The sequence below is a fragment of the Hyla sarda genome, unplaced genomic scaffold (genome assembly GCF_029499605.1).
Source record: "Hyla sarda isolate aHylSar1 unplaced genomic scaffold, aHylSar1.hap1 scaffold_551, whole genome shotgun sequence".
NCBI classification, from domain to species: Eukaryota; Metazoa; Chordata; class Amphibia; order Anura; family Hylidae; genus Hyla; species Hyla sarda.
The window spans coordinates 50866-67840 of NW_026610563.1; the positions used below are offsets into that span (position 1 = coordinate 50866).

Here is a 16975-nt window from a genome sequence, read left to right on the forward strand (position 1 = left end):
CTTACATCCCACAGAACCTCTTTTACACAATTTACTATGAACCATAACACTCTTGCCTTCTCTCTCTCCACTGCACACAAACCAAACATCATCATATTAAAGGATAAGATTTCAATTCCAGTAAGATTTTTAATTAGACCAGACATTTTTCTCCACACAGACTTCGCATAACCACACTCCCAAAACACATGTACATAATTCTCACATCCACCGCAACCATCCCTGGGACACACTTCACTGTCTACCAATCTCCTTCTCCTCTGAATATCCCTTGTTGGCAGACACCCATGAGCTAACATCCAAGACAAGTCCTTTTGTTTATTTGTCAGTTCCTTGTGACTGACATTTTTCCACACTACCTTACAATCCTTCTCAGACAGACCTCCCACACATTCCACTGTTTCTCTCTGCTCCAACACTTTCATCACCTTCTTACTATCATTCCATTCAGTCACACATTCCAGATTATTTTTCCTGACACACCGCCCTATTCTCTGATAGAACCAAGGAACCTCAAAACTTACAGGTACCCTTAAGTCCCTTTCCATTAGCTTATATTTCAACAACACATTACCAGCCAAATACCTTACCATGCACCCAAACACACATTCCTTCTTACTTACAGCGAGACAAAAACTGACATACTTCACAGCCAGGAACACTTCCACATTCATCATTCCTTTCCCACCATGCATTCTGCTTTTCACCACCTTCCCACGACTCAATTTCTCCATCCTTGAATTCCATAAGAAAACAAAGATCTGCCTGATAATTCTTGCCAGACACCTATCCGGTGGAGGAAACACATAATTAACATAAAGCAAAATAGGAATTATAACAGCTTTAATAACCAGAATCCTTCCCTCAATCGATAAAGTCCTTAAAGACCAGAAGTTTATTTTATTCCCCACCCTCCCCAAAACCCTCTCCCAACTTTCTTTCCCATACAAATCATTATCAAACACCACCCCAAGCACTTCCACACCCCCCTCTCTCACAGGCCACTCGCACAACCCACTCTCTCCCCACCCCTCAAAAAATTTACAACCACTCTTCCCAACATTAAGCTTAAACCCACTCATTAAACAGAAACACTCAATCAATAACTTAGCACGCCTTACCCCTGCCATTGACTTACATACAACAGTAACATCATCCATGTAACCAATCACTCGCATATCCTTCCCATGACTACCAGGTATTTCTATACCCCGCATCACCTTATCTCTCCTAATCATCCCCAACAAAGGCTCAATCATACAAATAAAAAGAATTGGCGACAGGGGACACCCCTGCCGCACTCCAGATTTTATACTCACTTCCCTACTCAGAAAACCATTGACCTGAATCTTACTATAAATGTCCCTATACAAACATTCAATCCACTTCACCATTCTGTCCGGCACATTCATCCTCCTCAAAACCCTAAACAATAAATCATGCACCACCCTATCATACGCTTTTTCAAAATCCACCGTAACAACAGCCACACCTTGCTTCCTAGTTTTACAGTCCCACAATACATCCCTCAGACCTAACAGACATTCAGAAATCCTACGATCAGGCACTGTACACATTTGCTCCTCACCTACCATACAATCAATCACATCCTTTAACCTATTCGCAATAACTTTAGCAATAATTTTGTAATCACAATTCAAGAGCGCTATAGGCCTCCAATTTTTAAGATCCCTCTTATCCCCTTTTTTAAACAATAACACAGTCACACTCTCACTCATACTTTTAGATAACTTCCCTCTCCTAAGTACTTCCTTACACACCTCCCATACATAATCCCCTAACATATCCCAAAACACAAGATAAAATTCCACAGGCAAACCATCACTCCCTGCCACCTTTCCTTTCTTCATCCCATTCACAGCATCCTCCACCTCACTCTTCCTCACATCCTCTTCCATAAAGAACCCATCAATTTCATCCAAACGCTTATCCACATATCCCAAACATTCCTCCTCTAGAGTCACGTCCCGCTCCTTCTCCGTGAATAAATCAGAATAAAACTTCCACACTTCCTCTAACACCTCATCCTTACCAAAGACCTCTACCCCATCATTCGTAAAAACACTCATCATCTCAGTTTTTTTACTGAATGCCTTTTTAAAGAAAAATTTGCTACATTTCTCATCCTTCTCTTTCACTTCAACCCTAGCCTGTGCAATAATCTTCCTTCCATTCCTCTCCAGACACTCATTCACACTTCCACGAGCTTCCTCAATCTCCTTCTCAACACTCATCCCCAAACGCCTCAATTCATACAAATACTCTAACCTTCTTTGCCATCTCTCATACTCTTCTCTATCTTTCCTCCCTTTCTCACACCCTTTTTTAATAAAAAACCTTTTAGTCTCTAACTTCACCCACTCCCACCACTCAACCACACTATAAAATGCATCCTTCCTCAACACCCATCCATCAAAACGCTCCCTATATTCTTGTAATACACATTCATTATCCAATAAAGACACATTCAACTTCCAAACACCCTTTCCATACTCACTTAGACCACCACCTTTTACCACACACTCAATCCAGGCATGATCCGTGAACGGTAACCTCCTCCGTCTGAAATTAGAAACAGACATTAGTTTTGAGACAAAAATGAAATCAATACGCGAACTTGTATTGTTAGAAAAATATGTATAACCGATAGTACCATCATTATGGGCAACAAAGGAATCCTTTAACCCAAATAAATTTACAATCTCTTTAAGCTGCTTACTAGTACTGTCTAAACCAGACCCACCACCCACCGTAGTACTACTCCTATCCCCCTCTGTTATTATACAATTGAAATCCCCTATAAGGAACACATCATCCCTCCCACTCAAAAAGAAATATAATTTCTCAAACACCTCCCCTCTTTCCTTCCTCCCAGTTGGAGCATAAACATTAATTACTTTATATGTGAAACCCCTGAAAATAAAATGCACTAATAATACCCTACCCGGAACAATATGGACAACTTTTTTAACAACAAACTCATTACTTTTGAACAAAATCCCCACCCCCGAATTACGTTCCATTGAACCAGACCATACCGATTGCCCATAAGGCCAGGAGATATTTGGCTCCCCATCCAAGCAGCACTCCTGGAGACCTAGAACATCAAAAGAATATCTAGAAAGTAAATCAAAAATGGCGGATCTCCTTTCTAAAGATCTAATACTGCGGACATTTAGAGAACCAATTGTTAAACTCATTCAAACATTTGAAGGAAAAAAAGGAAATACAAAATCAAGCATTATCAAAAGGAGGCCTAGCCTTTCCCCGACCTCTACCCTTATTTTTTGCCTCCCCTTCCTTAAACTTAAGAGTCTTTGTCAATTTTTTGACTGAACATTCCTCCAAATAACCTGTGCCCAGGGAGGATAAAGAGGAGTCAGAATCAATCTGACATGACGACCCTCCACCTGCCTCCTCCCTTCCCGGGCTAGGAAAGTCCTCAATCCTTTGACTCTGAGGAGTCGGACAGTCATCCTCCGATTCTTCCACCGGCATCTTTCTCTTCAAGGATTCTTTGTCCACAGTCATCTCCTCTGGCGGATCAGAGGCCTCCGAAACAGATGCCCCCGAAACAGACTCCGCCTTCTCCCCCTCTGCCACCAAAGCATCCGGAACAGACCTAGAAATGGAAGGAAAAACAGGGGCAGACTCTGCTTCACTGGTCAGCACGCTAACCTCTGCATCGCCTGCCCTGGCAGCATTGGAGTCCTCAGGAACTGTCCCACCTCGAAGAGCCATTGCATATGATCGGGGTGCCCCGGACTGGTAAGTGGGGCAACTCCTAGCCAGGTGATCCGAAGAACCACAGAAATGACACTTGCGTTTCTCGGGACAGTCTGCAGTGCGGTGATCAGGCTTGTGGCAGTTCCTGCAAACCTGCCCGGTTGTACAGTTCTCTCTGGTATGACCAAAGCAAAAACAGTCCCGGCAAAAACTTGGCATCCCCGGGTAGTGCAGAAACCCCCTGTTGTTCCCTATCGCAAAGTTCTGCGGGGGGTGACAAAAACCTTCAGCACCACCCTCGGGGGCAGGCCTAAACTCCACCCAAAAACGTCTCATGCCTGTGAAAGTCCCCAGGATGTTATTTTTCCTCTCCGCACCAGAAACAGACACACAATACCTTCTTAGAAAGGTCTGGATCTCCTCATCCCGCACAAAAGGGTTGTACATATGCACTACCACTGGAACTTTCTTAGGCCGAGCCTCGCAGGAAATGAATCGGATCCCTTGTAGGTCAGGGTGAGAAGCATTCTCCTTACTCCGGTAGAGACAGGTACGGAGATCATCCAGGTTGTAGAAGGTCACGTCAAAGAATCCTTGGCTGGGAAAGACCTGGACACAGAAGATGGAAGCATGCGGCATCCTCAGCACTCCTTCCACGACCTTCTGCTGGACATGCAAAATCCCGTAGGCACTCCTCTTTTCCTCCTCGATAAACAGCCGTACTGTATTAGGAGCGTTCGGCGCATTAGCCATCCTCTCCGGCAGACCCGTCCTCCGATGATCACCTTCCCGTTATCCTGGGACTAAGCCCTCTCCCCAATAGCAGCAGGTGGGTGAAGCCCAGGCAATAAACCTGGGCGATCCCACAAGGCCGAGGAGAGGGGTACCCGAATACCTTAGGGCAAGACACTTGATCTTAGCCAAAAGGCCGAGAAGCGATAACCGTGAAAGGGGCGGGCCCAACAAGGTGCCCTTCATGGGCACTATCACTGCTTGCTGTCAGGGAGGCTGCCAGACAATTTTCCATGCACACTCTGGGCTGGGGGGCAGTCAACCACCAGTACACACAGCAGAACCTAAACCCATACCATTATTGCTAAGCAGCAAGACAGGGGCCCATTGCACTCCCACGGGGCCTTTTTAAATGCAATCCATAACCCGGATTTGCCAGGAACCCTTCTTACTCCTCCTACTTGCATGTGACACTGGGCTTAGGATCTGCATAGGAAACACACACACAAGCACACACCTACCTTTGTTGCCTGCAGATGCCTCCTTGGCTGTCCCCAAACGGTATCAAACCAACACCCACGGGAAGCTGTAAGCATAGAGGACATGCCTGCACCCCATTGGACTTACCTGTGTGGGTTAAACCCGGGTTATTTGACAACCTATGGCGGTGATGGTTCTGCTCAGGCAGAGCAGTGCTGATGCTCCTCATAAAGCTGTCGCTGCTGTGAAGGTTCTAGGTGACATCACAAATCCCTATGGTTACATACACAACAAAGCTGGGTTGTTGTTGTTTACACTCTGCAAGGCCTGTGGAAGTGAGTGACATCATAGCACTGTAGTTCTGAGGGTTCTAGATGGATGCAACAATCTCCTGTTGCTTCTATGAAGGCCATAATAGACGACATCACCAAACAGCTCCATAGTCACATACACAGCAAAGGAGAGATGTTGTTTACACCTAGTGATGTCAGTGGTATTGAGTGACATCACAGCACAGTGCTAAGGCTCCTGGGCCTGGACACAGCAGCGGCTGCAATATCTCAACGGAGAATACGTTTATATATATGTGTGTGTGTGCGCGTATATATATATATATATATATATATATATATATATATATATATATATTTCTCCGCCGAAATCACTTTTAAACCCATTTCCACCTTTTTTTCCCTTCTCTTCCTCTTACTTTTTTTTCACGTTTTTTTACGTTTTTCTCCTTTTCGCCTCTTTTCTGGGCGTATTATTCTTCTTTTTCTTCTTTTTTTTCGTCTAATGCATACCCCATCAGTGCAGCAATGCTTATTCAATACCGCCAGCAGATGGAGACACTGGGGGATAATTTTCTAAGGATTTATACTGATTTTTCCTGTCTGAATTTGTCGCACAGAAAGTTGCAGGCCAAATATGTGTGACATTTCTGCGACTTTAGCTTCTAGAGCATTTTTACAACATTATACATAGGTGCTGAATACATAAAAAGCGACTGTTCAGCGACAGACAAGTCGCATCGGCTGAAAGTAGGCCAGAATGTCAGTCCATGTTGGAGCAGGTTTAGATACAGTCTAAAGTATAGATCTCAAAGTCTGTGCACAGAATTTAGCAAGGGCCTCGCACCTTCTGATGCATCAGGTAGGTGCACAATAGCATAGCCTAACCCTCTGTACTTTGGTCTATATTGATGCGGGACATAGACAGCCAGCTGATGACCAATCCATTAGTGCAATGGATGGCTGGAAGCATTTGTCTTTGCCTTTGCAATACCACAGAAGCAATGCATGGTCAATGTACAGCAATGACACACCTGTGTGAACAGCCAGGAGACCCCCCCCCCCCCATGTTATGTTACATAGTTACATAGTTAGTACGGTCGAAAAAAGACATATGTCCATCAAGTTCAACCAGGGAATTAAGGGGTAGGGGTGTGGCGCGATATTGGGGAAGGGATGAGATTTTATATTTCTTCATAAGCATTAATCTTATTTTGTCAATTAGGAACATTCAGCACCCACCCGCTATCAAGGCAGCTGCCTATCATGTCATGCCCTACCTGCACAGGTGTGCTGGCTACTCAAATGATCCAATTAAGGAGGCCATTTAGTCAGCAGCAGCAGAAGTCCTGTGCCTGGACGCTCCAACAGCGGCCAGACACAAGCAGAAGCAGAAGCAGCAGAAGCAGCAGCAGCACCACCTTTTGTTTTTTGGCTGCAGCAGCAGCAAGGCCCACAGGGCTGGCTAGCTGGCTAGCCAGCAAGCAGGTAGCAATGAAAGTAGGAATCTTTCTTTTTAACCCTGTAAGGGGGTGGTGCACTGTACCCGAAGATACTGCCATATCGGGTCAATGCATAGGGCGACGGAAGCAAGCTTCGAAATCGGCCCCCGTTTTCAAAAATCCATTTAATATATGGTCCCCAGATAGGGGACGTATCAGATATTAAACTGATAAGAACAGATTTTTTTTTTTTTTTTTTTTTTTTTTTTTTTTTCCTCAGTTACAGACTATTGTTTGGACGATCATCAGGTCACCTACCAAGACTCGTCACTTAAAACAATATCTGAAAAAACATCATACGGAAAAAACTAACTAAGGGAACCGAGTGCCAAGAAAAAGTGACCAAACAACAAAACAAAAAAACATGTCAAAAACAATCACAGAAATTGGTCAAAAACTTACAGCTTTCTCCTTTACGTACTTCTTATAAATTTTTCCATCGTGTATGCATCCAGATTTTCTCCGCTTCTTCTTCACCAATTCTCTTTTTGTCCAGTAGAAAGATAGTAAAAATCCTTCCTAAAAACAATCTTTTCAATTCCCTCGGAGAAATAACAACATTTTTAAAAACAAGCAAATTGCGTGAGTCCCATAAAACCTCTTTAAAAACAGAAAAAAGAATCCAATTAGTACGTGTATCTTCCTTTTTACTAAGATCTTGACCAATAAAAACTTTCTCAAAAGAAAAACTGTTATATCCAGTGAGTTGGATTAAAAACTTCTTTAAAAACATAAAAAATTCTTTTGCATAAAAACAGTCCCAATAAAGGTGCACTAAGTCTTCTCTACCTCCACAACCCTCTCTTGGGCATCTGTCACTTATTCTCAAACCTCTTCCATTTAAAAAAGATCGGGTTGGGAGGCAGCCATGAAAGGACATCCAACTAACGTCTTTTTGTCTGTTTGATAGTCCAATAACTTTAAAAAACTTCCAAATCTTCACAGACTGAGCATTAGTGCAGAATGGTACTTCATATAATCTCTCATTTTTCCTTATTTCTTGTTCTATTTTCTTTTTATCAGGTTCACCTAAAGAGCTCAAACCAAATTGATCATTGAAAGACCTGAGGAGCACATAGAAGGTAGGTATCACATGTGCTATGGGTCTCCTCAAATCCCTCTCACACCAGCCCCATTTGGAAAACAACCATCCTGCAAGGTATTTACTCATGTCTGCCGCCCTATTATTGCACTGTATCAATTTAAAAATTAAAAGAAAATAGTGCACCTTTAAAAACAGATCAATGTTTGGAAAGTTATATCCGCCCAAATTCATACTCTTCATCACTTCTTCTCTTCTCATTTTCTCCATCTTAGACCCCCAGAAGAACACAAAAAGCTTCCTTGTGACTCTCCTAGTCCATAACTTCCCTGGAGGAAGCACCATAGCCGTATACAAGAGAAGCGGTAGGATTACAGACTTAATGATAAGAACTTTCCCTTTAAGTGACAAGTTCCTTAACCTCCAGAAGGATAGCTTCTTCTCAATTTTACTGTCCAAAGTCTCATAACTTTTCTTTCCTTTGAGGTCTTTATCAAATATCACTCCTAGCACTTCAATGTCTTCTTTTTCCTTAACACCATCCACTACTATATTCTCTTGGTTCCCAAAACTGCATAATTGGCACTTCCCCCAGTTCACATTCATCCCAGCCACACAACAAAAAATCCTCACATGCAAATTTACTCTGTTGAGATCTGCTTGGGATGTACAAGTAAAAACCACATCGTCCATATAACTTAAAACCTTTAACTTACTACCATCACTACCTGGAATAAAAACACCACTCACACATTTATCTTTCTGCACATTCTTCAACAGGCCCTCTATAACGCATATAAACAGAATTGGGGAGAGTGGGCATCCCTGTCTGACTCCAGACAAGACATTAAAAGCAGGCCCCACATGCCCATTTACTAAAATCTGACTTGTCACCCCATGATAAAAACTCATAATAACAGATAATAACTTTTCTGGAATACCTAAGTGTTTTAAAGCAATGAACATAAAATCATGTGCAACCTTATCATAAGCCTTTTCGAAATCTATGGACTCAACAAACAGTGCATTCTTGTTAAAGTTACTGTAATAAATAGAGTCTCTTAAAAGCAATAAATTATCTGTTATTTTTCTTTTCGGTACTGCACAAACTTGGTATTCTCCCACAAGGTGGTCCACTACATCACTCAGTCTATTAGCCACAATCTTAGCAATTATCTTGTAGTCACAATTTAATAAAGTTATAGGTCTCCAATTTTTAAGATCTCTGCCATCACCTTTTTTATGAATTAATGTTATGACCCCTTTCTTCATAGATTCAGCTAAAACACCTGAGTTAAAAACATATTGCACCACCCGTGTAAACTCTTTACTTAAAATATTCCAGAACGCGGAATAAAACTCAGCGGGGAGACCATCACAGCCTGGTGTCTTCCCTTTGGCCATCTTATCCAGGGCCTGCTTGATCTCCCCTTCACTAACATCATCAATCAAAAAATCTACTTTTTCAACAGGAACATTATTCTCCAAAATATTACAATAATCATTCATCTCCGTCTCACTGGCTCTGCTCTTATTACTAAAGAGTGTCTCATAAAATCTGCCAATCTCCTTCACCATCTCCTCTCCAAAAACTTCCCCCGTAGGGGTAAAAACAGATTTAAAAACACCTTTAGCATTAAAACATTTTTTAAAGAAATACCGTGTACACTGCTCATTTTCTTCTAGGTGCTGCACTTTAGACTTATATACAATATTCCTTCCCTTTTCCAACAACCTTTTTTTCATCTCCCCCTTCACCTTAACAATCTCATCCTCCACCTCCACACCAACACGTTTAAACTTATAGAGAGTCTCTAACCGGGATACAAGCCTTTCATCACTCCTCCTCTTCTCTTGTGCTCTCTTTATGCAAAACATCTTAAAGAAATTAGAAAACTCTCCTTTAGCCCATTCCCACCACACTAAGACATTACTAAAATCAGGTTGTTTAGAAACACAGGATAAAAACACATGATTAAAACCAGCCATTACTTCCTCATCTTCCAATAGACTTACATTTAATTTCCAGAGCCCCCTCCCAAAATGAAGGGACTCTGTGACACTTATCTCAGCCGACACCATCTTGTGGTCTGAGAAAGTTGACATCATTTGATTGCACCGGACCACCTTAATCCCATCAGAGACCAGGATGTAATCGATCCGGGATTTACAGCGGCCACTATCTGATATGTACGTATATCTTTCATCAGTGCTAACCATCAGTCCAACATCAGTAAAATGCAAGTCTTGAATAATTTGATTTAAAACATTGGAAGTAATATCAGTTCTAACCTCAGCAGAGCTCTCACGATCATTGACGGATCTAATGCAGTTAAAATCGCCAACAATAATAGTATCTTCACGACCAGGGATAAAAAACTTAAGGGACTCTAAAAAAGACAAACGTGCTTGTTTTTCTGCTGGAGCATACACATTAAAAATTCTCATCCTCTGGCCCAAAACCTCAAAAATTAAAACCATACAACGACCAGGTACTAAAGTTTGGCAATTTAAAACTTTAATGTCCCTGTTTCGCAATAAAATCCCAACACCTTCATTTTTGTTTTCTGCACATGTGGACCAGAAGGACTGCCCACACTTCCACTCATTTGCATAAGGTGCTGACTTTATTGCACACTCCTGTAAACATATCACATCACTTCTAACATTCTCAAGAATATCAAAAATTGCAGCTCTCCTAATTTCAGACTCAATACTTCTTACATTAATAGTTGTTACAACCAAAGTCATAATAACTAGGAAAAGAAAACCAAATGCTTTAAAATCCATCTTAACTTAGAAATTAACATTTTGGCCTTCAACTTTCCTATGTAAACTTGCAAAACAATCAGGCGACCCTATGTTAGAGTCCCTGTCTATTTCATTATCACTACCAAGAACAAGGGCTTCCTGATCCTCAGACCAGCTCCCTGTCTTACACCTTTTATTCACAACCTGCACATCCTCATCTTCCTCCTCCTCTTCTTCCTTACTGCGAGAAACTCTCTGACCAGGTGTTAGAGATCTCTGAGATGACCCAACAACTTCCATTCCCTCCTCCTCCCCCACAATTGGGTTTGGACATTCAATATCATCCATAGCCTCTTCACTAGAAAGAACATCACCATACACTGTCTCAATTTTCTCCACCACTTTCACTTTTTTTGCTTTTTTCTTTTTCACCAAGGTAAATTCACCTCCCACACCTGTCTCCTCACCAGTCACAGCAGTGGAAACACCCTCCTCCCCTGACCTCTCCTGAGTGCTAATGTGCTCCACTATCACAGAACTTTCCTCAGCCACCTGTGCCACATTAACACTCACACTCACACTCTCACCAACTCCAGGAACAAACCTCCCTCCCCCTTTTTCTCTTTGTTCTCCTCTATTCCCAGCTGCATCAGCATAACTTCTCTTCTTTTTATACCACATATCACAGCCTCTTGCCAAATGTTCCTCACTTCCACAGATATCACATGTCTTCTTCTCTGTACAGATACTTGCTTCATGACCAGTTTTCCCACAATTTCTGCAACATTCTCCTTTCTCAGAGCAATAATCCTGCACATGGCCATAGGCATGGCACTTTCTACAATATTGCAACTGGCCTTCATAAAAGCAGAAACCTCTCTCTCCTCCGATAGAAAACACCTGTGGTATGCTCTTCCTTCCATCTTGCATTCCTTCATCTTTTTTAAATTTTACAATAAACTTTCTCTTACAATTAAAGTACCCAAACTTGTTCTTAAGTCTTCCTATAAATTTCACTTCCTCGCAATACCGGAACAAAAAGTTTGTAACCATTTCATCAGAAACCTTAGGATTATACATGTGGACAATTACTACCTTTGTTGTATTCATAAATAACGGTTCCACTTTAATCCTCTTCATTTCTTCAAGATCCATATAGACTCTCTGGCAAATCTCAGAACCACAAAAAGTAATATCATAAATTCCTTGCCTAGGAAAATCCTGTATAGCCAATACATTCCATACCTGTAGGTAATCAAGCTTGCGAAGAATCTCCACAACGATTTGGTCAAGTCCGATCGTCCCCCGGTGCTCGCCAGGAACGTAGATCCGCACCGTGTCCTCAAGTCCACGCGCCTTCTCGCTCATTTTTGCAGGTAAAACCCACGATCGCAGCTCAGCAACAATCCAGGGCCCCCCGTAAAGAGGGCCCCGATCACCACTCCTTTCAACCCAAACCACGCACAGAAATCCACACGTGATCTTAGCCAAAAGGCCGAGAAGCGATAACCGTGAAAGGGGCGGGCCCAACAAGGTGCCCTTCATGGGCACTATCACTGCTTGCTGTCAGGGAGGCTGCCAGACAATTTTCCATGCACACTCTGGGCTGGGGGGCAGTCAACCACCAGTACACACAGCAGAACCTAAACCCATACCATTATTGCTAAGCAGCAAGACAGGGGCCCATTGCACTCCCACGGGGCCTTTTTAAATGCAATCCATAACCCGGATTTGCCAGGAACCCTTCTTACTCCTCCTACTTGCATGTGACACTGGGCTTAGGATCTGCATAGGAAACACACACACAAGCACACACCTACCTTTGTTGCCTGCAGATGCCTCCTTGGCTGTCCCCAAACGGTATCAAACCAACACCCACGGGAAGCTGTAAGCATAGAGGACATGCCTGCACCCCATTGGACTTACCTGTGTGGGTTAAACCCGGGTTATTTGACAACCTATGGCGGTGATGGTTCTGCTCAGGCAGAGCAGTGCTGATGCTCCTCATAAAGCTGTCGCTGCTGTGAAGGTTCTAGGTGACATCACAAATCCCTATGGTTACATACACAACAAAGCTGGGTTGTTGTTGTTTACACTCTGCAAGGCCTGTGGAAGTGAGTGACATCATAGCACTGTAGTTCTGAGGGTTCTAGATGGATGCAACAATCTCCTGTTGCTTCTATGAAGGCCATAATAGACGACATCACCAAACAGCTCCATAGTCACATTCACAGCAAAGGAGAGATGTTGTTTACACCTAGTGATGTCAGTGGTATTGAGTGACATCACAGCACAGTGCTAAGGCTCCTGGGCCTGGACACAGCAGCGGCTGCAATATCTCAACGGAGAATACGTTTATATATATGTGTGTGTGTGCGCGTATATATATATATATATATATATATATATATATATATATATATATATATTTCTCCGCCGAAATCACTTTTAAACCCATTTCCACCTTTTTTTCCCTTCTCTTCCTCTTACTTTTTTTTCACGTTTTTTTACGTTTTTCTCCTTTTCGCCTCTTTTCTGGGCGTATTATTCTTCTTTTTCTTCTTTTTTTTCGTCTAATGCATACCCCATCAGTGCAGCAATGCTTATTCAATACCGCCAGCAGATGGAGACACTGGGGGATAATTTTCTAAGGATTTATACTGATTTTTCCTGTCTGAATTTGTCGCACAGAAAGTTGCAGGCCAAATATGTGTGACATTTCTGCGACTTTAGCTTCTAGAGCATTTTTACAACATTATACATAGGTGCTGAATACATAAAAAGCGACTGTTCAGCGACAGACAAGTCGCATCGGCTGAAAGTAGGCCAGAATGTCAGTCCATGTTGGAGCAGGTTTAGATACAGTCTAAAGTATAGATCTCAAAGTCTGTGCACAGAATTTAGCAAGGGCCTCGCACCTTCTGATGCATCAGGTAGGTGCACAATAGCATAGCCTAACCCTCTGTACTTTGGTCTATATTGATGCGGGACATAGACAGCCAGCTGATGACCAATCCATTAGTGCAATGGATGGCTGGAAGCATTTGTCTTTGCCTTTGCAATACCACAGAAGCAATGCATGGTCAATGTACAGCAATGACACACCTGTGTGAACAGCCAGGAGACCCCCCCCCCCCCCCATGTTATGTTACATAGTTACATAGTTAGTACGGTCGAAAAAAGACATATGTCCATCAAGTTCAACCAGGGAATTAAGGGGTAGGGGTGTGGCGCGATATTGGGGAAGGGATGAGATTTTATATTTCTTCATAAGCATTAATCTTATTTTGTCAATTAGGAACATTCAGCACCCACCCGCTATCAAGGCAGCTGCCTATCATGTCATGCCCTACCTGCACAGGTGTGCTGGCTACTCAAATGATCCAATTAAGGAGGCCATTTAGTCAGCAGCAGCAGAAGTCCTGTGCCTGGACGCTCCAACAGCGGCCAGACACAAGCAGAAGCAGAAGCAGCAGAAGCAGCAGCAGCACCACCTTTTGTTTTTTGGCTGCAGCAGCAGCAAGGCCCACAGGGCTGGCTAGCTGGCTAGCCAGCAAGCAGGTAGCAATGAAAGTAGGAATCTTTCTTTTTAACCCTGTAAGGGGGTGGTGCACTGTACCCGAAGATACTGCCATATCGGGTCAATGCATAGGGCGACGGAAGCAAGCTTCGAAATCGGCCCCCGTTCTCAAAAATCCATTTAATATATGGTCCCCAGATAGGGGACGTATCAGATATTAAACTGATAAGAACAGATACTACACTTGATCTTAGCCAAAAGGCCGAGAAGCGATAACCGTGAAAGGGGCGGGCCCAACAAGGTGCCCTTCATGGGCACTATCACTGCTTGCTGTCAGGGAGGCTGCCAGACAATTTTCCATGCACACTCTGGGCTGGGGGGCAGTCAACCACCAGTACACACAGCAGAACCTAAACCCATACCATTATTGCTAAGCAGCAAGACAGGGGCCCATTGCACTCCCACGGGGCCTTTTTAAATGCAATCCATAACCCGGATTTGCCAGGAACCCTTCTTACTCCTCCTACTTGCATGTGACACTGGGCTTAGGATCTGCATAGGAAACACACACACAAGCACACACCTACCTTTGTTGCCTGCAGATGCCTCCTTGGCTGTCCCCAAACGGTATCAAACCAACACCCACGGGAAGCTGTAAGCATAGAGGACATGCCTGCACCCCATTGGACTTACCTGTGTGGGTTAAACCCGGGTTATTTGACAACCTATGGCGGTGATGGTTCTGCTCAGGCAGAGCAGTGCTGATGCTCCTCATAAAGCTGTCGCTGCTGTGAAGGTTCTAGGTGACATCACAAATCCCTATGGTTACATACACAACAAAGCTGGGTTGTTGTTGTTTACACTCTGCAAGGCCTGTGGAAGTGAGTGACATCATAGCACTGTAGTTCTGAGGGTTCTAGATGGATGCAACAATCTCCTGTTGCTTCTATGAAGGCCATAATAGACGACATCACCAAACAGCTCCATAGTCACATACACAGCAAAGGAGAGATGTTGTTTACACCTAGTGATGTCAGTGGTATTGAGTGACATCACAGCACAGTGCTAAGGCTCCTGGGCCTGGACACAGCAGCGGCTGCAATATCTCAACGGAGAATACGTTTATATATATGTGTGTGTGTGCGCGTATATATATATATATATATATATATATATATATATATATATATTTCTCCGCCGAAATCACTTTTAAACCCATTTCCACCTTTTTTTCCCTTCTCTTCCTCTTACTTTTTTTTTCACGTTTTTTTACGTTTTTCTCCTTTTCGCCTCTTTTCTGGGCGTATTATTCTTCTTTTTCTTCTTTTTTTTCGTCTAATGCATACCCCATCAGTGCAGCAATGCTTATTCAATACCGCCAGCAGATGGAGACACTGGGGGATAATTTTCTAAGGATTTATACTGATTTTTCCTGTCTGAATTTGTCGCACAGAAAGTTGCAGGCCAAATATGTGTGACATTTCTGCGACTTTAGCTTCTAGAGCATTTTTACAACATTATACATAGGTGCTGAATACATAAAAAGCGACTGTTCAGCGGCAGACAAGTCGCATCGGCTGAAAGTAGGCCAGAATGTCAGTCCATGTTGGAGCAGGTTTAGATACAGTCTAAAGTATAGATCTCAAAGTCTGTGCACAGAATTTAGCAAGGGCCTCGCACCTTCTGATGCATCAGGTAGGTGCACAATAGCATAGCCTAACCCTCTGTACTTTGGTCTATATTGATGCGGGACATAGACAGCCAGCTGATGACCAATCCATTAGTGCAACGGATGGCTGGAAGCATTTGTCTTTGCCTTTGCAATACCACAGAAGCAATGCATGGTCAATGTACAGCAATGACACACCTGTGTGAACAGCCAGGAGACCCCCCCCCCCCCCCCATGTTATGTTACATAGTTACATAGTTAGTACGGTCGAAAAAAGACATATGTCCATCAAGTTCAACCAGGGAATTAAGGGGTAGGGGTGTGGCGCGATATTGGGGAAGGGATGAGATTTTATATTTCTTCATAAGCATTAATCTTATTTTGTCAATTAGGAACATTCAGCACCCACCCGCTATCAAGGCAGCTGCCTATCATGTCATGCCCTACCTGCACAGGTGTGCTGGCTACTCAAATGATCCAATTAAGGAGGCCATTTAGTCAGCAGCAGCAGAAGTCCTGTGCCTGGACGCTCCAACAGCGGCCAGACACAAGCAGAAGCAGAAGCAGCAGAAGCAGCAGCAGCACCACCTTTTGTTTTTTGGCTGCAGCAGCAGCAAGGCCCACAGGGCTGGCTAGCTGGCTAGCCAGCAAGCAGGTAGCAATGAAAGTAGGAATCTTTCTTTTTAACCCTGTAAGGGGGTGGTGCACTGTACCCGAAGATACTGCCATATCGGGTCAATGCATAGGGCGACGGAAGCAAGCTTCGAAATCGGCCCCCGTTCTCAAAAATCCATTTAATATATGGTCCCCAGATAGGGGACGTATCAGATATTAAACTGATAAGAACAGATTTTTTTTTTTTTTTTTTCTTTTCTTTTTTTTTTTTCTTTTTTTTCCTCAGTTACAGACTATTGTTTGAACGATCATCAGGTCTCCTACCAGGACTCGTCACTTAAAACAATGTCTGAAAAAACATCATGCGGAAAGACAAAAAAAAGGGAACCGAGGGTCAAGAACTTAAAACCAAAAGGTAAAAGCTGAAGGAAAACAAAAACTTTTAAAAAACCAAACATAAACTGGTCAGACTTACAGTTTCCACCATTGGGTATATTTCCAGATCTTTTCAGCATTGTCTTCTCCCATTCTCTTCTTATCTAATAAATATGCAATAAAAAGTCTTCCGAGCAACAACCTCCTACATTCACTTGGAGAAATGGAAACATTTTTAAAAACAAGCAAATT

At 43.0% G+C, this 16975-nt stretch overlaps 1 non-coding gene and 2 pseudogenes across 1 annotated transcript; all 3 read right to left on the reverse strand.

The window, feature by feature from the left end:
- Positions 1–6779: 6779 nt before the first annotated feature.
- LOC130339706 (U2 spliceosomal RNA) lies at positions 6780–6982 on the reverse strand (annotated as a pseudogene).
- A 7165-nt stretch (positions 6983–14147) lies between these two features.
- Positions 14148–14338, reverse strand: LOC130339722 (U2 spliceosomal RNA). Its single transcript, XR_008880018.1, has one exon. It is a non-coding gene; the product is annotated as a U2 spliceosomal RNA (small nuclear RNA).
- Positions 14339–16430: 2092 nt separating this feature from the next.
- On the reverse strand, positions 16431–16605 carry LOC130339713 (U2 spliceosomal RNA; annotated as a pseudogene).
- Positions 16606–16975: the final 370 nt, after the last annotated feature.